The sequence below is a fragment of the Vidua macroura genome, chromosome Z (assembly GCF_024509145.1).
Source record: "Vidua macroura isolate BioBank_ID:100142 chromosome Z, ASM2450914v1, whole genome shotgun sequence".
In the NCBI taxonomy this organism is placed as follows: Eukaryota; Metazoa; Chordata; class Aves; order Passeriformes; family Viduidae; genus Vidua; species Vidua macroura.
In genome coordinates this window covers 47986382-48003635 of record NC_071611.1, presented here as the reverse complement: position 1 = coordinate 48003635, position 17254 = coordinate 47986382, and the positions used below count along the sequence as shown (strand labels likewise).

General features: G+C 47.9%; 1 protein-coding gene across 3 annotated transcripts in view; it reads right to left on the bottom strand.

Moving 5' to 3' along the window:
• Positions 1-17254, bottom strand: part of CORO2A (coronin 2A) — a 63015-nt gene that overhangs the window by 44058 nt on the left and 1703 nt on the right. Inside the window, exon 1 of one of the 3 annotated variants that reach the window (XM_054002912.1) lies at positions 14959-15020. The exons of the other annotated variants lie outside the window; for them this stretch is intronic. The gene's annotated coding sequence lies outside the window, so the exon portion shown is untranslated. Of the gene's footprint in view, positions 1-14958; positions 15021-17254 lie in introns of those variants that run through there. 3 annotated transcript variants of the gene reach the window in all.

Here is a 17254-nt window from a genome sequence, read left to right as displayed (position 1 = left end):
TCAGGAAGGGAAGGAGGCAGTATTACCAAAGCATAGGATGGGGCAATGCCAGCCTCTTTGGAGGATAAACCCCGCCTTCCTCTGATTCGCCTCTAGCTTTCCAAGATAGCTTGTGTACAGAAAGATAAAGCTAACCTGCCTGCATTCTCCAGAGACAATACTCTCTTTCACTTTGCTGGTTACCTGGGCAGCAAAGAAAATATTGCTTATCAACTTCCTTGTGAGTACTAATGTGCTTCTGAATTCAACAAGAGGGCAAATTCCACTTTAGAGACCTTTTATATGCTGGCAAGATCCTGCTTCATTACAAAAGAAAAGCAAATAAAACAATCCTGGTTCAAAGAACAATAAAAACTGGAAGCCTCTTCTGCCCTGTCCCCCTCCCGCCCGCCCCCCCCCCTCCCCCCCAGCAAAAACTGAACTTAAAAAGAAAGTTATAAACTTTCAGGGACATTGCCACATTTCTTCTCAGAAGGGCAATCTTGAAAAACGCATCATCAGACACTCTGCAAAGCTCAGCAGTTTCTCCTGAAACCAGAACACCATGCTTTCATTCTCCTTTTTCACAGAAAGAAGTTTCCTGCTATTCAAGGCCAAGCTGGCTTCTGGGTTTCAGAAACCAAAGTTCAGCTCCCCATCAAAATGATGCAGCTGAGTCTCAGTAACCTGCCATGTTCTTTGGGAAGACAAGGACACTTGGTCCCACCTGTCTTTATTGTGAGGCCCACAGACATCTGGCAGAGAGGGTGTCTCTTCTAAAGGCTACTGTACAGAAGGCTTTCATTGCAGAAAAAGCTTTCCTTCAGCATCACTGGTTCAAGGGTTCAAGACTGTTCATCTTCAGGGAATCCTAAAATCTTGGTTACGTGCCCACAGGAGTCCAAGAGGGATCCATTGGGCTAGTCAGATTTCCTCTCAAACCTCTTCTGTCTACTTGAGCAGTTGTGGCTGCAACCAGAACACAGATACATGAGAAAACCTGAGGTGTCCAGCAGGATGGTGAGACAATGGAAATGCAACCAGTGCAGATGTTTCTCCTGATTTCTGTCAAGGTTTGGAGGTTACACATTTCACTTGAATGTGTTGATATTAGATGTTACATCTAATGTGATGCCATGTACTGCATTCCCCCATGGCTGAAGCTGTGTACACAGGATTGAATGTGATGAGATCCTGGCCAGTGACACCAAGTCTGTATCTCATCTCTGAAACTGCCTGGGGAAATGAAACCTGCTAAAGAGCTTGGGGGGGCCACTAACCAAGCTCCTATTTGTCTAGAAAGGAAAGCACAACCATGCAAGGGCACAGTGTAGGAGACCCCTCCTCTCTGGTCTCCAGTTAAGCCTCACAGTCAACCTGCCTATAGCTCTAAATCAGGACAGATGTGGAGCCTTCAAAATCCCTAAGGATGATGGCCTCCACCTGTCTGGTCCCACTGCCCTCCTGGGGATGAAGTTTTCTCGTCTGACCTACTTCCCTCCAGCTGCAGCTTGCAGTCTTGGTCTCCTTATTACATTGTCAGTACCAAGGAGAGTTTGGCTCTCTAACTGCCCTCCCAGAAGTTGTATCCTTTTGTTAGCAAATGGGCTTGGCAGCAAAGGACACAGATACCTACTACCATAGGCCAGAGAAGAACCCTCTGAGAGTTTCCCAGACCTGATCCAGAACTAGAGGGAAATCGTCCCTGTCCTTCTGAGGGTAATGACAGCAGGACTTTGTTCCTTGAACAAGGAATAAAAGGCTTGTTCCTTGAAGAAAGGCAGCAGGTAGCATCAGATGTATTCTCTGAAACCCATAGCTGCAGAATTCTTCCACCTTCCTTACAGCATCATCTGCATGCAAAAAATAGTGAGGGGCCCACACAGAAGAGAAGTGTGGGAAACTCTCCCATACCCATGCAGTGCCTGTGGAATTATGAGGATTTTCTCTTTGAGTGGCTGATTAAGTCAGAATTAACATCTGTCTGTTCTCCAGAAAACTTCTAATATACTTTTGAGCTCTTTAACAGTAGGTGCCACTTATATGAAGCATGACAAGCCAGCAAGAGAGTGGCAAATGCAGGTGTCACAGGCACAACAGCCAATGCTTTATTCCACTACATCATAGAATCATAGAGTATGCTGAGTTGGAAGGGATCCATCCAGATTATTGAAATACAATTCCTGTGTCTGCATAGGATATCCCCAAGAGTCACTCCATGTGAGAGAATTGTCCAAACACTTCTTGAACCCTGTTGTCACAGGCCCCCAGCTGGGTAATAATTAGCATTTACTCTATGTTTCTCAGAAGGTTGATCTATCATTTTATTATACTATACTTATTAAGAAACTCATCACCCTTACAGACAGTCATGATACAGGTGGACCCAACTGATCCTTCAATCTAAATGCCATCACCATTGGCCAGTTAAGAAAACACATTTTGGTAAACAAATCTCCATAACACATTCTACATGTTCACAACAACAGGTGGAGCAAGTGAAGATAAGAATTGTTTATCATTCTTTTCTCCGATCTTCTCACAGCCTTCCCCAGGACAATGCCTGGGAAAGTTGTGTTTCTCTCTGTGGCCAGAGAGCTGCTGCCACAGAACTCTGTCAGGCTTGGTGCTGTGTTGGAACCCAGGACACAGGGAATATTTCCCTGCCTGTCCTGACAAGTCCTGATTCCCAGGAAAACAATGCTTTTAACCTTCATCCATGGAGAAGGCTTCCAAGACTTTGGGATGAATTGAAATCAATGACTTAAATGTGAAATAGACAATAGTATCGTTTATCCCAGGGTGAAAAATTTAGAGTTTTGGGTTTTTCATATGCAGATAGATAGAAGACAAAATGGAGGATTTTGGGCATTGTCTGGTCTCCTTCTTCTTCTTCATCTACTCCATCTTCTGCTGCGTTGGTGGCACAGGGTGATTGGTTGGGAGAGCCGCATGCAGAAAATAATTAGTTATTGGTAGATAAGTAGAAGTAAGGTATGTTTTAAGAGTTAATTGGATAAAACAGCTTTAAAAGACCTTGAAACTGTACATCTTGTGACCTTTTTTGCTCTTTTCTCCTTGTGCACTAAGTCTGCTGTAGATGGCACGCAGAACTTCTGATAAGTTAAAAACAAACAGCAAACTGAAGACCGAAAAAGCAAACTGAAGACTCCTGGCATAGAACCTTTTATTAGGGGTCTCCCATGCGGGGGTCCCAAGGGGTCTCGTACAGTGCTGTAACCACTTCCCTGGGGAGCCTATTCCAGTGCCCAGCCACCCTCAGGGTGAAGAACCTTTTCCTGATATCCAACCTAAACCTTCCCTAAATCAGTTTCAGGCCTTTTCCTCAAGTCCCGTCACTGGCCACAAGTGAGACACAAGAGTGACACCAGATACTAGTGTCTGGCCTTCCTCTTCGCCTCACAAAGAAGTTGTAACTGCAGTGAGGTCTCCCCTCAGTCTCCTCCAGGCTGAACAGACCAAGTTCAGCCTTCAGCTGCTCTTCATATGGCTTCCCCTTAAGGGCCTTCACCATCTTCATTGTCCTCCTCTGGATGGTCTCTACCAGCTCAATGTCTTTTTTCCATTGTGTCACCCTGAACTTCCCCCAGCACGTGAGGAGAGGCCACCCCAGTGCAGAGCAGAGCAGGACAGTCCCCTCCCTTGCCTGGCTGTGATGCTGTGCCTGATGCACCCCAGGACACAAGTGGGCCTTCTGGCTGCCAGGGCACTGCTGATTCATATTCAGCTTGCCACTGACCAGAACCCCCAGGTCCCATTCCATGGTGCTGCTCTCCAGTCTCTTGTCCCCAGTCTATACAAACATCCAGGGGTGCCTCATCCTAAGTGCATAATCCAGCACTTCCCCTCATTAAACTTCATACTGTTAGTGTTTGCCCAGCCCTCTATTTTATCAGAGTTTCTCCACAGGGTCTCTCTGTCCTCAAAGGAATCGACAGTTCCTGCAATTTAGTGTCATTGACAAATTTGCTTAGTATTCCTTTCAGTCTTGCACCCAAGTTGTTAATGAAGATGTTGAAGAGCCAAGGGCTAAGGATGGAGCCCTGTGGAAACCCTTTAGGGACAGGTCTCCAGTTTGATGTCACCCCATTGTGAGTATGGTACCCTATACATCATAAATTTTAAATTCCATCATTTAGAGCATCAGTAGCAGGTTGAGTTTTTCTTTTTGGTTTTTAGTCTGGTTTTGATTGATGCTGACTAAGTGGGAAGACTACCCATGCTTTCCCTGGCAGGGAAAAGAGATTCTGTGTAATTCATTCATACCTGCTGGGCTTGGCAAATATACAGGTTCTGGAAACCACTGCCATCACTCTGAAACTATTCCATCAGTATAAGTACAAAAGTATTGCTTGGTTCAGACTTGGTGCATGGGTTTGGAGCCAATCTCTTTATTGCCACCATCCACTGCACTCCAGTTTGCATTGAAAAACCATCTTGGAACATGCCGACATGATCCCCTCCAGCTGAAATTAAAATCATTCCAGGATCAGGACCCAGTATTCTCCATCTGCTATGGAACCAGCTGAGTCAAATTAAAACATCCAAAATGCCTGTGGATATAAAAAGTCCTGGTATCACCTCTTTCACTCTCCAGATCTGCTTTTCTTAAACTATAGATGTTACAGTTAACAGAGAGATGAGTCACTGTGCACAGACATCCCTCTCTGTTTGACCTTCAGCCTTACCTGTCTTCATATAGACTATTTTCTTTACCTCCTCTCCTCCAAGTACTGCATTCTTATATTGCTTACAGGTGCTCCTCAATCTCTGATCATTTGATTCAGCACCACTGCTCTTCTCTGTGACCAGTCTCATTCTTCACACCTCTCCATCTTCACACCTCCCAGGAATGAAGATCAGCCTCTCCTCCCACATTGTAGAAGTTTAATTCCTGCCAGCCTCTTCATGTATCTCCACCAGTATGAGTTTTGATCATCTTCCAGCTTTGTCCCAACACACCAGCCTTCTCTTCAACCCTTCCACCCAGGAGCACCCCTGGAAGTGCCTCCATTTCCCAGCAGACCTCCCTGCTACAGGCTCTCTCTCCTTCTACCACTGCTGCTTTCTATGCCAGCCTATTTCTCCAGCATAGCTGATATCCACACCAACAAACTGATCTTTTCTATGCCTTTGAGTCAGCTCTGGGCATCTGGGCCTCACTGACTTTTTGAGCCAAAGGCTTATCTGTCTGTTTAGCCAGCCCTAACAGATTTTCCACCTGCAGATTCATCTACTGGCTTTTCTTGAACCACATCTCCAACATCCTGTGTCAATGTGTTCCACTGTTTATCTGTATCCTGTAGTTCCTGGGCAATGATAAACAGAGGAACAATCACTCCCTATCTGAACTCTCCATCCCATCATACTACCATATGTGAAAAGCCGTATGTCATATCCCATTTCAGAAATACCTTTTCCAAGCTAAACAGTTGTCCTTCTCTGCACTCCCTTCTGCACTTCCAGGTCCTCAATGAGCTGCAGGAAGCTAGTTTGGCACAAGTCATTGAAGACCCAGTTGCATTATAGATGTATCCAGACAGTTTGGTTTGTTTTTTTTTTTTTTTTTTTAATCAGTACAGTAGGAGGGAGTTAAAAAATTTGAAAGAAAACCCAAAAAGGTAGCACAGCCCTTAAAATCTGGCTGTGAATTAAAGCAGAATTCCAAATTCCTGACATAATGCAGGCCAGGCAGCTTGGGATGCTATTTCCATGCCTTAGGCAGCAAAAAGAAAGACAGTCTGTGTGAAGAAGAATGAGAAATAAAGCACTGGGTAGGACACAGTGGGCCTCACTGCAGCTATCTGAACATGCAGTTTTCTGTGGATATCTTATATGTGTTCATGAAATTATATTTCTGTCTAGGGCTTTCCAGTACCAGATAGCCTTCAGGCTCCAGGAAACTTCTGAAGACTGGTCAGAGCCAGTGGAGAGTCAACACTGTGCTCCTAGCTTAGCCAGAGATGACAGCAAGTGGGATGAGTCCCACAGAGAGCTCCCTGAGCAGGCTCAAGGGCTGCAGGTGAGTGCTACACCTGCCCTGCATGACACTGTCATGCCAGGGAACTCCAGGCATTGGAAGGACAGCAGGTAATGACATAGATAGATATGAAAGTTAAAAAAGGGTTAGTTTGGAAACAGCTCAAAATAAAAATCTGGATTTCATGGGGAAGTCTTGCTTTTCTGCAGGAGTTGAAACCACTTGCAGATTTCCAGACTAATAGAGTAAAACCACTGTGTGGTCATTTGGCTGTACTAGCAGTGGCCAGTGGCACCAGTGGAAGCAAAACCCCACAATGAAAGGTGTGTGAAACACTTATAGTGCTATTAATTTTCCAGAATCACACAACTGAGCTTGACTGCAAGACAGGCAGAAATAAGAGTACAAGTGCTGCTATTTTTTTTTTATATATGTATGGTAAGCTGTCATGAAGTCACAGAGAAGTTCATGTTGCAAGTCATGTCAGGGAAGGAAGTATAGGTAAGACATTGTAAAACTCTTCTGAAATATACAAAACCATACATAAAATAATGACTAGTTTCTCAAAATTGAAAGAAAGAGAAGGAAGAGAAATTGTCACTTCAGTTCCCTCTTTACACATTAAATGCATTTTCTCTATCAGGCTTAAGAAGCCCTGTTCTACTAACAGCCCACAGACAACTGGACTCCAAATCAAAGGTCTCAAAACAAAGAGATTCCCCAAGCTAAGAGCAAAATAAGCTTTAGTGAAATATTTTTTTTTTAACCTCAAGGATGACCAAAATATACTCAAGGATATCCTTTGATATTTTTTCTTCATTCGGTGCATCAACCTATAAAGCAGATATGTGTGCTGCAGAGAAAGTTAGGAATTCTTAACCACTCATCTGAGTTCAACATGCATCATGAACATTGGGAAAGAAACATGGAACACAAGACCAAGACAGACTTACCAGGTGGATTTCAGCTGTGGGTTTCCTTGCTTTAACTTAGGGAAACTTCTACTCTTTATATCATCACCAGGAGTTTACTTCTAGTATCATGACCAAATCACAGGCAAATTTAGGCTGGGAGGAACCTCGGATGGTCCACAGCACAAACTTCCAGTCAAAATAGGGTCAGCCTTTAAGTCAAGCCAGGTTTTTCACAGCCTTGTTCTTGTGAATTCTGAAAATCTCCAAAGGTGGAGGTACTAAAGGCAAGAAAACCATCCTGCTAAGCCCCTGTCTGGATAATTGTGAACTCAGTCACTCATTACAAACCAATCACAAAAGCAGGTACTGGTCCTACACAGTGCTCTTCTTCCATGAGGATGAATCACCTACCCCTCCCTCTCCAGATCTCAAGTCAACACAGCCAATGAAATCTTTCTCCACTTACAGTCAATGTTCAAACTAGCTTAGGGACTCCTGCCTTCAAATAATCATCCCTCCAGCAACCCTAAAACATAACTCAGGAGAGGAAGTTAGTTGTTGTGTTAGGGAATAAGAATACCACCTTGGGACCCTAAGGGCAAATCCCAGCAGAACATGCTGAGAGCTTGGAAAGGAGACATGTATGTATGATCTCCTCTGTGAGATGAGATGCTTTAGGGGTGACAAACTGGAGAACAGAAATTTCTGTAGGAGGCCAGGTAGCTGCTGTTTGGCTAATGGCAGACTGAGAGATGTCACCTACTTCCAGAGAACACTGCTGTTTGCACTGAGTGACATTATTTAGGTGATCATCCTGTTCAAGTTTCCAGCTATGCATCATCCTGAGAAGCTCTTCCCACGATTCCTCCTCTTTGCTGCTAAAAACACAACTGCCTTATTATTTTGCCAAGTAATAACTTCTGCTCCCAGCTACTGGCTCTCATTGTGGTTTGTCAGCCCAACTGAACAATCCATTATCTATAAAGACAGAAGCAATTTTTGATCTTTTCAATTCCACCAAAATACCAAAGAGTTCACCAAAATACAACCTGGAGAAAAAGAAAGAAAAAAGCGTCAACTTTACACTTGAGCTTTACTTGTAAAATCTCATCGAGTGGTTGGGTTTTTCTGCTCCAGGACTGGTGTTGCCTGGCAGGACGCATCACACCCAGAACTACTGCACAAGAAGATTAATGTATGGCAGGAGCATGAGCTTCAAATAGATGCAAGGGACTGTGAAGTCAAACCCTTCAATCCCTATTAACCATTTAAATAAATGCCATGATTTTTAAAACTGCGAGACACTGAATTCCAATTGATTTCTATGGAACATGTCAGATGCCAGGCTATCATTAGCAAAATCAATCTTTTCAATTAAGACTCGAGCATCAGTTACTGACATAAAGACCTTTTGCAAATTCAAAGCAAAACAGCCATGACCACAGGCAGGAGGGGTCAGAAGACAGACTCTGATCCTCCCTGACTGCAAGGAAAAGAGCCTCTGTATGTAGAAGAAGCTAAGTATTACAAGAGCAGGAACTTGGAGCAATGCTATTCTGATTTTGGTTTTGCGTGTTTTGGTATTCAAATTAAATTAGAGAAAATGGCAGAGAAAAATAATATGAATTAATTACATTTAAGTAGATGTTAGCAAGACAATCTTTGACTACTCTACTTGTCTGTTGCAATTAAAGAGCTGTCTCAATTCTCTGTGCCTATTACCCTACAATTTTGTTGCCAGCACAGGATCCTTTTATGGAGGATATAGAATAGAAGAAACCAAGGGTGACAAGGAAGATTGGTCCTTCCTGGCATCATTCACGTTACAGGTGGTGTTCCTAAAAACCTCCGTGTTAGGCTTCCTAGAAACAAGCACTGCAACTTGACGCTGTTGAGCAGGACGGGAACAGAGAACTCTGGATCAGAAGGCTAAGAAAATGAGCTCTCCCTTTATTTTAAATGTACCGCTCTATATATAGAGAACATCAAGAAGACTAATTTCATTGGTCTTAGAGTAAAAACATGTCACACCATTGGTGTGCAGTGAATGACGCACAGTAGCAGAACATATCTATAAACAATGTGAATAACAAGATTAGAGAATTATTTACATTCTTTCCTAACTGTTTCCTAGGCTCTCGCCTGGTTAGAAAACCTTTCTCTTTCTCTCTGACTGAGCTGAGAATACCCACAGCAACTGTGCCAGCAATTCAGGCAAAGTGGTAGCTATCCTCTTCTAAGGCAATATTGTTTGTATTTTTCAAAATTTGTGTGTTCTTGCTTAGGGAAAACACTGTGAAACACTGGTTTAAATAACTGGTTTGAAATAACCTCAATGTAACCATGTGAAAGGTGGCTGAGAGCTGAACAGCACTGGCAGAGTCAAATTTGCTGCAGCTCAGAAAACAAAACTGCACAGACACCTGACAGAGTAGCTGTGGTGCAACAGGATTCAGCACAGATCAATGGTGTGACACTGGGGGCTACTCAGGGGCAGCCCTTCAGGGGTCCTTTTGGCAGACTGGCAAACGTCCTATGTGCTAACACTCCATGATGGGTAAGCAAGATCCAGGTGAGGCTGGAGTAGGATAGACAGTACAGGGAGAAATCTGCTGCTCCCAGACCTTTGCTGGTACGTGTTCTTGTTTGCCTGCTGTATCAGTCCGTATCCCAGCCTACAGAGTGAGCCACGTCTGAGAGAAAGGCACTTGCCTGTTGCGGCGTGGGTTTTCGCTCTCCCCGGCTGCACGCGGCTCTTGGGAGCCCGGCTGTGGCGTAGCTTCCACATGCTGCTGGGGTTTGCTGCCACAGGTTCCCGGACACGGCTCCGTGTCTCGGGCGCGTGGGCTGGCCAGCCTCTGTTACCGTGCGCTAGGGGTCCGGCAAAGAGGTAAGGAATTTGTCCATTTACTCCGTGCTTGGCAGGAACGGTTTATTGGTCACACGTGGTGCAGTTCGATGGAAATACGCAACCGCTCCCGGCACTTGCATGGGAGAAAATGGCGTCTGACTGCCGGCGGGATAGGGTTTTATGGAGGGGCGGGGCGAGAGGATCCACAGCCTGCCGCCCAATAGGGGCGGCTGCCGTGGCAGTGACGCCGGCAACAGCGACCAACCAGAGAACCCCGCAGGGGCGGGCACCGAGCCTCGGGCTGAGCGGGATCGTGTGGCTTGGGGTGGCCAGCACGGGGTTTCCCGGGGCCGGACGGCGGGGTGGTTACAGGAGCGGCAGAGGGGTAAGGTCCGGCAGCAGGCAGCATGGGGCCAGAAACCGCGGGGGGGACAACACGGGGGAAACGCGGGATTACAGAACTTGGCTTATTTTAACATAAATTAAAAACCCTAATCTAAACCCAAACTCCAGGATGCAACAGCCTGTTGCAGCGTGTTTGAGGGAGCCCCCTGGGGTGTCCCACACGGCTTCTGAGGGTGCTAGTTAGATGAGGGTTTATTGGGGTTCCTACCCCTGGGAGCAGCATGGTTTCTGAGGGAGAGAGGGGGAAGGGGGAGAGAGAGGCCAAGAGAGCACCGGCCACCGAGCCAGCTAAGAGAAAGCCAGCCCTATCCCTCCAGCACATTTAACAGGCAGATTCAAAGTGGGTGCGGAACAAGATTTGGGCCAATGGGATTACAGACACGTGATACTTCAGGGAAGGATTACAGGCTTGGAATAAACCATACATTTTCGATGGGTGAGACAGAGCATACCATTTAACTAAAATATAACAACACACTTGCCCACCAAGCACTTTTCATGCACCCTACCACTGATTCCCAGAACACCTGGGATGGGATCCAGAGATTTCAGACTCTCTGAAGGAGGAGGTCACATATGGTTCACAAGGAGGAGTTAACATGTGGTCTGGAAGGCAAGCTTAAGTCATGGTATTTGTAGAGCAACGACTGATTAATTTTGGCTCTTGGGAGTAAACCCAGTATTTGCCTTGGCCTCTCCCTGCACCTTTTTTTCTGACTGTCCCTACTCAACTTTATGTACAAGCTCAAGCCACAAGGTTCATATTTCCTGTATTAATGCAACCCTGACATGGATGGCCTTGCCCAGTCACCTTTTTCTGGAAGGAGCTCTCCCCCAGCATTGTCTCTCCCCCAGCACAGCTCCCAGAACTGCAGGAGGAAGAACAAGATGGAGTTTGACCTCTGCTGCTTTCCTGGAAGCTATCTTATCAACTTGCATGAACTTTGTCTTAATCTCTGGTCTAAAAATACCACAACTGCTGGGATTTTCTTCTGCTTTGTCTTCCTTATCATTTTCTTAGGTGACTTTGTCCCACAGAGGGAGAGAGGCAGTGCAGAGTCATCTGCACTCTCTGCAGGTAGGTCCATGTTTCTTGGCACAGAAATAAAGAGCAGACTATTCACCAGACTGGAAGGAAACTCTTCAACAAATCAGAGCCCTGAAGGATGCTCAGAAGAAAGAGTGAGAGAGATCCCAAACTTTGGGCACTGCTCCAGAAAATTTGAAACTGAGTGAAGCAGAGCAGGGAACAGGTCAACAAGAGAAGAGATAACAGGGCTTGGAGCTGCACACTCATTGGTCCTACTCTTGGCAGTGGCATGTCTCCAAGCTTTAGAAAAGATTTTGCTTGGCTGAGGATCAGAAAGTCCTATTTGTGAATTTCAAAGTGCTTTAGAAATAGTAAGCATCAGCATTACACTAATAGAGCCCTGCAGGGTGTATTTTCAAAATGAGGAATTGCTGGCAAGCCTATAATACCACAGAGGGGAAATCCCTGGAAATATTAGACCAGTCTAGCTTCTGCTTACAAGCCAGTATAACCTTGTGAGTATCAAAATCTCTCAGCCAATACAGCCTCCTGGATGATGTAAAGGTCTTTCCTGTTTCTCCTGGGGAGAGGCAGGAGGCGCGTCAGCATAATTGCAGTGTGCTGCAGGCTGCTTGCCTCAGTCAGCTCCGCAGTCAGAGCAGCTTAACAACATGCACTTATGGGAAGCCATGTAATGACTACATGTGAAACACCTCACCACACCATCGCTCTGGTGCCTTCTTGCCATGGTAGCAAGAGACCAGACCGTCTGTGCTTCTGCTGTGCATCAAGAGGTGGCCAGACACAGCTCTTTCAAAGCACAGATGCTGTCCAGCCTCACCAGGGATGCCCCTTGGCTCTGAGTAGCAGTTTAGTAGCAAGGGCCAGCAGCCACCCAGACAGCCCACTGGCCAACTGTAAGATCACTGGTGTTTATAACTGGGAGTCAGGACCATTCAGATAAGGTGCTGGCATTTTGTGGGGCTTTTTTGTTGAAGCAAACACTTCAAACAAACTTTCCTATGAGAGTGGAGAACAGGGTGTGGCTGTCAAGGACCAGCTGAGTCCCCTTGGACCAGGCAAGAGTGGATGTTGGGGAAATGATCTGGGACAGTTTCCCTCCACGCTGTTTCTTCACAGTCTCTGTCCATACCCTGTCACATCCCATTCCCCAACAGTTTTCCCATCAAAATCCCTGCTGGGGAAATCGGGACCTAACAAAGTAGCATGAAGACTTCATGCTATGCAGCCACTGTGGATCAAGGAATACAGAAAAGTCAGAGGCAGCAAACTGACCACAGTTTATGAGTAGCCTGCAAGATCATGCATAAAATCTAGTTTAGCCTGCCCCAAGGCAACTGTCTCTCACTCAAAGCATCACCTTTTTTTCTGGGATTTGCTAAAGCTTTCCGTTCTCTCCCTAAGCCTCTGCAACAGTGAGTGCTTGGGCACCTGAAGCTTACAGCACAGGGACCTGCTCTGTACTCAACTATTCATCCCCAAAACACAGCTCACACCACATTTAGGCATCTGGCAGTACAGACAGCCCACAGGCAAGAGAGAACTGCCCCTTGCAGAGGCACCATAAACTTGTTCCAGAGACAGCAGCCTGCCTGGTGCCAACCCACCTAGAAAGAGACTCACAGACTTAGGCAACTGAAAATCCACTCATTATCCAGCTACTAACAAATGGAGCGGACACAGAAACATGAAAATATTATCCATTACTGGCATTTGCAGAGCGAGAAATTTGCTCAGAGGCGACAAACCAACATACTTGAAAGACAGGCAGAAATTACCCAGGCAGAAAAGGAGAATGAGAAACATACAACATCTGGAGATAGCCTGACCTGCTATCAGGAAATCCACCTGCTGCACAGACACAGCCAGGAGCCATCTGGATCAATGGGATGGAGGTGATCAATGCTGCTGGTCAGGCAGGCGCAGCTGCGACACAGGGGACAGTGGTCTCCCTCACCCCTGGACTTGCAAAACAGGCACACTCATGCTTAGGTGCTTTGCCTCAGAGGAAGAGGGGCCAGGAGGAGATTAGGGCAGAGTTGGGGTGCAGGCAGCAGAATTGTCTGGCTGTTTGTCCAAACATCACCAGTACCTGAGTCTCACATTTCCTGTCTAAGGCAGCTTTACTGAGATAACAGGCTGTGATTTGTTGCTACGGAGTAACAGATTGTATGAATTTGAAATACAGCTCATCGGACCTATAATAATAGATGTCATAATGCTAATTCACTAAACAATAGCAGCACAGATGAAAACACCTATTTTTTCCCTGTCTCTAAGAAGCAAACAGCTCTCTCCTATTCTACCTCCAAAAGCTCTAGAGCTTCCTGAAATGCTCACAACCAAAACATGAACTCCCTCGTGTCTCCATCAGTCACTCTCTATATCTGATCAAACCAGGAGAGATCAGAGCTCTCCAAAGAGGGCACAGCCAGAGGAAGAACAAAGGGAACAGCAGGGCGACACAGGCTGCTCCTTTGTTAACCCACTGGGGAGCCTGTACTGGAGAAGCTTAAAGGTAACCATCAGTCAATCTTCTCCCAAATGTTCCCTGAATCCTCTTGCAGAAATCACTTCCCTTAAGCATCCAAGGGGCTAAAAGAGGCTAAGCCTGTCCAGGTAAATACCCTTTGCAAGGACTGCAGCACAGTGTCTTCTTAGAAAGTATAAATGAAAAGGGCTGGGGCAGGGTGGCGTGGGAATCAGGGACAGGATGCTCCAGAGCACTACAAGGAGGGCACCACTCCCTGCAAAGTGAACAATGTGTTCACTGGCCCGGTGAGGCCAGTGCACATAGCTGGCCCCACCAGGCCATCAGTCTGCAAAGTGCTGTCTGTTACACATCCCTTTGCAACAGCCTGTCTTGACCTTTGACAGAGCTACAGCATCAACGCCAGACCCACGGAAGAAGCAGTCTTCAAAGCTGTGCTGCCTGAAAATAAGACCCCTTCAAGGTGCCAGTTCCTCCTTCAGGGGGAAGTGTCACCAGGGGATCCCGGTGCCAGAGAGTCATTGATGTGGCTGTCATCACTCATCACGCTCTCTGCAAGATGTAACCTATCCTGACATAAAGCACCCGAATTCCCCACAACTCCAGCAAAAAAAGGCCAAATTTAACCCATCTCACACACAGCCATACGTGAGGCTTCTGTATAAATAATAAGCCAAGTTATACAGATACCAAACCGTGTCACCGGCGGCACTGACCAGCAGGGCTGGCAGGAGACGCAGCCTTCCCGACCAGGCAGCAGGATGGCTCGGGTCGGCAAGAAACCCTGTTGCTCCGCGCACCTCCACCTGCAGACCCCCGGGTCGGAGGGCTCTCGCCGCGGGCCAGCTACCAGAAAATCCCGCCGGCGGATACCTGCAGAAATAGCCCTGGCGCTACTGGCGAGTGAGATAATCTTGCCCGCCGAGGGCACGACCAGCATCGGCTGCCCCGACCGCGGCCAGCGGGAACGCCTCCCTCCCTCCGCACACAAGGGGGATGACCGAGGCCCGCGGCACGGGGCGGCCAAGGCATCGCCTGGCCGTCCGTGTCCCCGCGGCTGCGGGCAACGGCCCCAGCTCCGCACAAAGCGGGGTGGGGCCGGAGGGAGCTGCGGCACCCCCGGCGCGAGGCGGGCAGAGCAGGCTTCTCCCCCCTCTCCCCGGCACCGCTGGGCTCCGCAGGCCCCGGGCTGCGCAGGTGCCCGAGGCGGCCCTGCCCGCGCGTGTCCCGGCCCCACGCCCCGTACCACCACCCGCGCTCTCGTACCTTGCCGCTGCGACGGGGTTCTGGACGGGCGCACGGGAGCCGCGCCGCGCCGCGCCAGCCCGGCCCGGCCCGGCCCGCCCGCGGTCCCCGCCCCGGCCCGCCCCCGCGCCGCGCTCCGCAGCCAGGAGGTGCCGGCGGGCACCGGGCGCTGCCGCTCGCCCCGTGGAAGTCCGAAGAGCCTGCGCGGGGCGATCAGGTCCGCGGCCGTGCCCGGCTCCTGGGCGCAACCCCCCGTGGCCAGCGAAGGTTTGTCCTGGTGCCGTGGCGGGGAGAGCCCCTCCGCAAACACAGCAAGGTGCTCCGCTACCCTGGGCTTGGGAGCCATCCCACCCGGGCCGACGTAGCCCATTCGCCGTCACCATCACTGCTGTAGGTGGGTCCCCGACTCTGTGCCCGGAACATGGTGGAAGGTGGTTGCGTGATTCTCCTACGAGATCGACCTGACAGCACCAGGATGTTGCCGTCACTTGGAGTGAGTACCACAGGCCTTGCACTAACTCAGAGAGCTTCTGAGCGCTCTGTGCCATATCCTCAGTATGACCACCAGGTACCGCTCATCTTTAACACTGCACACACCCCTGCAACAGTTTTAACGTGCCAGCCTTAGCTGTCTCGGCAGTCCCTGGCAGATGGAGAAACGCTGGCCCAAAGCTGCAGGCCTTTTACTGATGGCATACGGCTTTAGAAAGCTTCTCACAGAGCTCACACTCTGACTTTGGGGTCAGCTAGTACCTTGGCAACACTGCAAACCTCCTCAGTGCCCTGAATGAGGAACTTGGTAGACAGCGGCACCCAAGATCAAATAGCAGAGGAGGTTTCTTTGGTCAGGTCACCTCCTCAGATAACACTGCTCTGGTCCTGTCTGATTAATCAGGGTCTGAGACAGGTCTACATACCTTAGTATGTACATCTACATACCTTAGTCCCATCACTCACTGGGTAGCAGAGGCAGCTCTGGGCTGAGCTAGCAGCTGTGACAAGACTGAGACTCAATGTCCTTCACAAGTGAGATGCTGCAGATCAGTGTAAGGGAACAGACAGAAAAGTAAACATGCCCAAACAAAAGCATGGATGCTGTTGCCAATTACTAACTTCTCAAGGCATAGTACTATTTATCAAGAAGCTGTATATCAACCTTAGCAGATGTAGACAAAGACAGAAGGTGCAGAGGCCTCATGAACCCTTCCAAAAAATGTCTCAAACACTCTCAACCAAAGCAACAACAGGCAACATAGCAGGATTGAAATCACTGGAACAGTAAGAACTGTTGACAATGCCAAGAGAGAGCGGCAAGGAAGTGTGTCCTTAGCTGAAAGGTAATTCCATCAAGGGGAGATCACAACCACCAACCCAGTGACCACTTCCTCACTACAGACCCCAACTCAAGTAAAAGAGGAGACTGAATGTGTGATGTCATTAGCACGCCTGTCAGGACACCTCAAGTCCTTTTGGAGAAGAAAATTTATGCCTGTGAAAAGACCAGATCCACTGAATTCTTCAAGGGTGCTGAGCAGAATTTCAGAACCAACCAGCAACCAATAAGAGTGATCTTCGTCCTTTGCTACCAGGTACCAGCCTGGGACATCCCAGGAGACTGAGGTACTTCAGCAGATACACCACCAGACAACTGTTGAGCCTGTGGACATGAATTGTGGATGCTAGTGCAGCAGCTGTCCTAGGCCTGCCCTGCTTACAGGAATTGAGATGACTTCTGGTAGCCCTCAGGATCCTTGCAGTGTGTGCTTACATGTTCCCTATGGAGAAGTACAAGACAGGTCAGGTACTGATGCACAGATAATTTCCAGTGCTTACTTTAACACGTTGTGCTCCAGCCCTGAGTAAGCTGTAGAAGATTGCATGCAGGACTGACAGGGAGAAAAAGACATCTTTGTTTAGGGTCTTTGGGGGAAAAGATTTCTTCTACCTACAGCTCTGTGCACTGTAGGCATCTGGCTGTTCATGTGCTATTCATGTGCAAATGCCATTCCTGAGAGCCGTTTTTGCTGCTGACAAAGTGAATGGTTCGGCACTCCCCATTCCCCTTTGCAGTCTTAAACTGGGTGGCTGGGACTGGGGTGTCCTTGGTGATTGAAGTGAATGCTATCTCTGTCATGTTCCCTGAGATATCTCAACTGGTCATCCAGCAGCAAGAGCCTGGCTGAGCAACCCTGCTGACAGCCTGTGTCCACAAAAGTGGCTTCTGGGAGAGAGCACTCCCATACAACCCTTCTGCTGTGTAAAGGGCCTCCAGCAGCCAATATGTTCGTGCTTTCTGTTGAGATCCAGCAGCAGAAGT